Source organism: Cervus canadensis, chromosome 31, assembly GCF_019320065.1.
Source record: "Cervus canadensis isolate Bull #8, Minnesota chromosome 31, ASM1932006v1, whole genome shotgun sequence".
NCBI classification, from domain to species: Eukaryota; Metazoa; Chordata; class Mammalia; order Artiodactyla; family Cervidae; genus Cervus; species Cervus canadensis.
The window spans coordinates 7,093,074-7,099,233 of record NC_057416.1 but is presented as its reverse complement, the minus strand read 5'-3'; the positions used below and the strand labels follow the sequence as shown (position 1 = coordinate 7,099,233).

Sequence of the window (6,160 nt, the reverse complement as noted above, 5' to 3'; positions counted from 1 at the left end):
CCATGGGGTCACTAAGAGTTGGACATGACTGAGCAACTTCACTTTCACTTTTCACTTTCATGCATTGAAGAAGGAAATGGCAACCCACTCCAGTGTTCTTGTCTGGAGAATCCCGTGGACAGAGGAGCCTGGTGGGCTGCCGTCTATGGGGTAACACAGAGTTGGACACAACTGAAATGACTTAGCAGCAACAGCAAGTATACAAAAAAACACAAGGCAGAGTATGATGTGCATAAGAAAAGTACAAGGAAGACTTACAGAACTTCAAAGCAAAGAAAGAATAAAAAGCAATCCAGAACAGCTTCCTGGAAGGCTTACCATTTGAACCTGGTATTGTAGAATAAGCAAGACATTGTTAGAAACAGGTGATGGAGTCACCCCATAGGAGGGAAAAAAACATGAGGGACAAGCAGCTGGAAGGATGTAAGCCAGGTCCAGGGAAATCTGATGGGAACCTTGTGTGTCTTTAAGAAAGACCCAGGAGGTGCTCACTTTGGCAGCACATATTCTAAGATTGGAACGATACAGAGATTAACATGGCCCCTGTACTAGGATGAAATGCAAATTCGTAAGCATTCCATATTTTTAGAACTAGGAATAAAACCACCATATGACCCGGCAATCCCACCCCTAGGCATATACCCTGAGGAAACCAAAACTGAAAAAGACACATGTATTCTATTGTTCATTGCAGCACTATTTACAATAGCTAGAACATGGAAGCAACCTGGATGTCCATTGACAATGAATGGATAAAGAAGTTGTGGTACATATACACAATGGAATATTATTCAGCCATAAAAAGGAACACATTTGAGTCAGTTCTGATGAGGGGGATGAACCTAGAGCCTATTATACAGAGTGAAGTGAACCAGAAAGAGAAAGATAAATATCATATTCGAATGTATATATATGGAATCTAGAAGAATGGTACTGAAGAACTTATTTACAGGGCAGCAATGGAGAAACAGACATAGAGAATAGAGTTATGGACATGGGGAGAGGGGAGGAGAGGGTGAGATGTATGGAAAGAGTAATGTGGAAACTTGCATTACCATGTGTAAAATAGATAGCCAACGGGAATTTGCTGTGAGGCTCAGGAAACTCAAACCTAGAGGGTTGGGATGGGGAGGGAGATGAGAGGGAGGTTCAAAAGGGAGGGGTTATGTATACCTGTGGCTGATTCATGCTGAGGTTTGACAGAAAACAACAGAATTCTGTAAAGCAACTATCCTTCAATAAAAAAATAAATCAAAAAAAGAAAAAAGAAAGAAAGACCCAGGAGATAAAATTAGGTAAAACCAGAACAGTTGCCCCATCTTGAACACAGATGTATGTTCACACACACGCACATGCACCTGTTTATTAAAGCAAGGCTGTAAGGTAAAACTTCAGCAAGTCATTTCTGAGTAAAATACAAATGCTGTGAAAGTGAATTATATGATCTTGTATTAGTGTATCCTGGTGGAAGACAAAACCCAACATGCAGCCTGCACGTTATTTCTTCTATCCCAGCTTTATTCTAAGCAGCACTGCGTCCTGCGGGTCCCTGCTCTCAGGATAACAGCACCATCTAGTGTGTTCTCATCTTAAGTCCAGGACTTATCTGCTAATGTTACTTGCATAATCACAAAGATACCAAAACAAGCAAATAAACAAAACCTGCCATCCATTTTCTTACTTTAAAACTTGCAATTTGGTAGATGAAAATTTGCTGGGATTTAAAGCATTCTAAAGAATGCACACATACACTGCACTTTCTATTTTAACATGGGAAATTTAAATCAGCAGAATACAAAAGTATAACTGTTTGCACATTACATTTTGTCAAGGATAAAACTATTACCATTTCTTAGTTTCAGAACTGGACTTACTCCAGCAGGGACAATGTGGATCCCATCGTTTCTTTATCTCTGATGCCCTATAACTGCAAATAAAAACAACATACATCTGAAATGAAGATGTTTCCTATATAAACACACACACATATTAGTGGAACAGGAAACTGTGCTATAAACAGCAATGGAATTCACAAGAATCTATGCTGAACAATCATGGTAGAGCATAAATTTATCAATGCCAATCAAATAGAAGCATAAAAAAATAAAGTTAGTAATTTCATGATGAATATGTTTATCATATTTTCATTATTACCCTTTTGATGTCATTAAAGGGAACTCATGGTGAAAATGTTAACATTTAGGATATGTATCCTATAAAAGTAATTGGCATAAAAGACTTTTCATCTATTTTTAATTCCTCTTGACTGTGAACTCATTGGAAAAATGTTCTACTTATGAAAGAAGGAGAAAGATTTGAAAATATTTCCTTGAACACAAAGTGTATAAATGATACATATTTCAGAAATTGAGAATCACAACTGAATAGTTGAAAGGCATTATAGAGCAGTAGGACCAATGATTAAAAGTTTTATAAATATCTATATTTTATAATTTATATATATCTTATATAGTTATCTATGTATATGTTTATAGATATATCTAAATCTTATATATCTATATACTATAGAGATGCACATTTTATAGATATAGATATATCTATAATATTTTTAATCATTGGTCTAATTACTTTATAATTTTCAGCTATTGAATTGAGACTTTCATTTTATTTACATACAATTTTATATTTTATACCTAATTTTATATACAAGTTTATATTTATACAAGTCTTTCACTTGCCTTTTTATGAAACACACTTAAGTTCCTACTTGTATGCATGGTTATACAATATTTATTTATTTATGCAATCCCAGTGGCCTTTAATTTTCTGTCTAGGGTGTCAATGTTATCTGCAGTCAAGCAAAGATGTCTAGGTTAGGACTGGGTGAAAATATGCAGCACATTGGTCCACAGGGGCCTAGGACTCCACAAATGCCCCATTCCCAGTCCACGTGATCTGTCTTGAAAATCAATTGGAAAAAAAAAAAGAAAATCAGTTGGATTCTGGTGGGTACACCATTTTAGTTTCTCCAAAAGACCTTAAAAGTATAGTCCTTGTTTGCAAGATTCCACAAGGTTTGATGTGGAGTTTGTTCATAAGAGCACTGACTTCAGACAGATCTTCAGAAAAGAGTTGCTTGTTGTAGGCAATTATTTTTATTTTTAAAATGAAGGAGGAGGGAAAGTGGGAGGAGAGTGAGAGACAGTAAGTCATAATGGGAAAATCAGTGATTTATCTTACTGAGCTCTGAGTTCTCATTTGATGAGTGAGGGACCTTAATCAGGTCATGATTTATTGCTTCACTTCTGTTATTTTATTAATATGTCCAGAGCTGTATATCAATTCCTAATCTGTTAGTAATATAGCATGGATTTCACTACCTGGTAAGTAATTTGACCTATATAGAGAATTATTTACATAGGGTACAGTTACAATAATTAATAAAATATTTAGAAGTATTTTTTCCAAATGTGTTAAATAAATTTTATTATAAAAAATACCCCATCACTAAGTATCTTCCACAAGTTAGTTACCTTATCCTTTATTTTTAAAGTAAAAATATTATATTAATATCTGTCAGCAAGTATGAAAAGCAGTAAATCAATCAAATTAGACTGAAGGAAAATAGCCCCTAAGAGCTTTATAATCAAAACTGAAAGGGATCCCATTTTTTATCCCAGATAAATTATATGCAGGGACTTGAGCTCCAAGAATGCATTCCTAAGAAAAGACAAAAGAGTTCTGATACAGACATTTAGTACAAAATCACACTTAAAATTATCAGTGATCTTCTGATATCCAGAGTTGAAGAGAATGTATATCTTTTAAGGAAGCTGGTCTTCCTATTTATGTGACAGCAAACGGCCCAGATTCAAAATCGCCTGCAGCTCCTCATTCCAAGGAGCATTTGGCAACTCACAAGCCTGACAGTTTCCAAGTGCATTGTATTATAATGGATCTTTTCAGCCCAATTCGAAGCAAATTTTCCCACGTAAACTTAAATTTCTGCTCTTCACCCTGATCTCATTTTCAGAGAGCAACTGTCTGAGCTGAAATTAATATATCCACTTTCTGAAAGACATTCACTGTATTACATACATGAAAGTTGCTGAGAATAGATTGTAAACATTCTTACCATCAAAAAAAATGTAATTATATGAGGGGATTAATGTTTTAACTAATGTTGTGGTAACAATGCAGTAACAGATATGTGCATCTTATCATCACATTATATATCTGAAACTTACACAATCTTGTATGTCAATAATATTTCACTAAAGCTGTGGGGGGAAAAGACACTCACACATGATAAAACGTAATCTTCCACAGAAATCAATCATGCGAGGGTGCATGCTCAGTCACTCAGGCATGTCCAACTCTGAGTGACTATATGGACTGTAGTCTGCCAGGCTCCTCTGTCCATGGGATTCTCCAGGCAAGAATGCTAGAGTGGGTTGCCATGCCCTCCTCCAGGGGATCTTCCTGACTGAGGGAGCAAACCCACAGTTTCTGTGTCTCCTGCATTGCTAATGTTTACCTCTCTGACAGAAATTTATTTTTATCCATATTTCACTTGGTACAATTTTGAACCAATTTCCTAATAGAACTTGGATTAAAGGAGAATGTGGATCAAAGTGGTTAGGTTGAGGTGCTGGAAACACCAAATTATGTAAGCAACAGCACAGCACTTGATAAGAACAAAGATTCATTACTTATTAAAATAAAGATCTCTCCTTTAGGAAAGTATACCTTTAACTTCAAAGATCAGTTTTCATTCCAGTCCCAAAGAAAGGTAATGCCAAAGAATGTTCCAACTACCACACAATTGCCCACATCTCACACGCCAGCAAATTAATGCTCAAAATTCTGCAAGCCAGACTTCAACAGTACATGAACCATGAATTTCCAGATGTTCAAGCTGGATTAAGGAAAGGCAGAAGAACCAGAGATCAAATTGCCAACATCCGCTGGATCATCAAAAAAGCTAGAGAGTTCCAGAAAGAAACCTACTTCTCCTTTATTGACTACACCAAAGCCTTTGACTGTGTAGATCACAACAAACTGTGGAAAATTCTTAGATGGGAATACCAGACCACCTTACCTGCCTCCTGAGAAACCTGTATCCAGGTCAAGAAGCAACAGTTAGAACTGGACATGGAAAAATAGACTGGCTCCAAATTGAGAAAGGAGTATGTCAAGGCTGTATATTGTTACTCTGCTTATTTAACTTATATGCAGAATACATCATGTGAAATGCTAGACTGGCTGAAGCACAAGCTGGAATCAAGATTATCAGGAGAAATATCAATAACCTCAGATACGCAGATGACATCACCCTATGGCAGAAAGTGAAGAAGAACTAAAGAGCTTCTTGATGAAAGTGAAAGACGAGAGTGAAAAAGTTGGCTTAAAACTCAACATTCAGAAAACTAAGATCATGGCATCCAGTCTCATCACTTCACGGCAAGTAGATGGGTAAACAATGGAAATAGCAAGAGATTTTATTTTCTTGAGCTCCAAAATCGCTGCAGATGGTGACTGCAGTCTTGAAATTAAAAGATTGCTTGCTCCTTGGAAGAAAAGCTATGACCAACCTAGACAGCGTACTTAAAAGCAGAGGCATTACTTTGCTGACAAAGGTCCATCTAGTCAAAACTATGTTTTTTCCGGTAGTCATGTATGGATGTGAGAATTGGACTATAAAGAAAGCTGAGTGCTGAAAACTTGATGCTTTTAAACTGTGGTGTTGAAGAATACTTTTGAGAATCCCCTGGACTGCAAGGAGATCCAACCAGTCAATCCTAAAGGAAATTGGTCCTGAATATTCATTGGAAGGACTGATGCTGAAGCTGAAACTCCAATACTTTGGACACCTAAAATTGAAGAACTCATTGGAAAAGACCCTGATGCTGAGAAAGATTGAAAGTGGGAGGAAAAGGGGACAACAGAGGATGAGATGGTTGGATGGCATCACTGACTCAATGGACATGAGTTTGCTCAAGCTCTGAGAGTTGGTGATGGACAGGGAGGCCTGGCGTGCTGCAGTTGGACATGACTGAGCAACTGAACTGAACTGAACTGATGCCTTTAACTTAGAGATGAATAGGATATGTTCAAATATCCAGGTCATTTGACATTTCAAGGTAATTGGCTTTCTGGAAGTAAACATGAATTTTTAAAATAATGTACTGAGCAGTAA

General features: G+C 36.7%; 1 non-coding gene across 1 annotated transcript; it reads left to right on the top strand.

Annotated features, from left to right (window-relative positions):
* Window positions 1-484: 484 nt before the first annotated feature.
* LOC122432666 lies at window positions 485-587 on the top strand. Its single transcript, XR_006266930.1, has one exon. It is a non-coding gene; the product is annotated as a U6 spliceosomal RNA (small nuclear RNA).
* The last annotated feature ends 5,573 nt before the right edge of the window (window positions 588-6,160 follow it).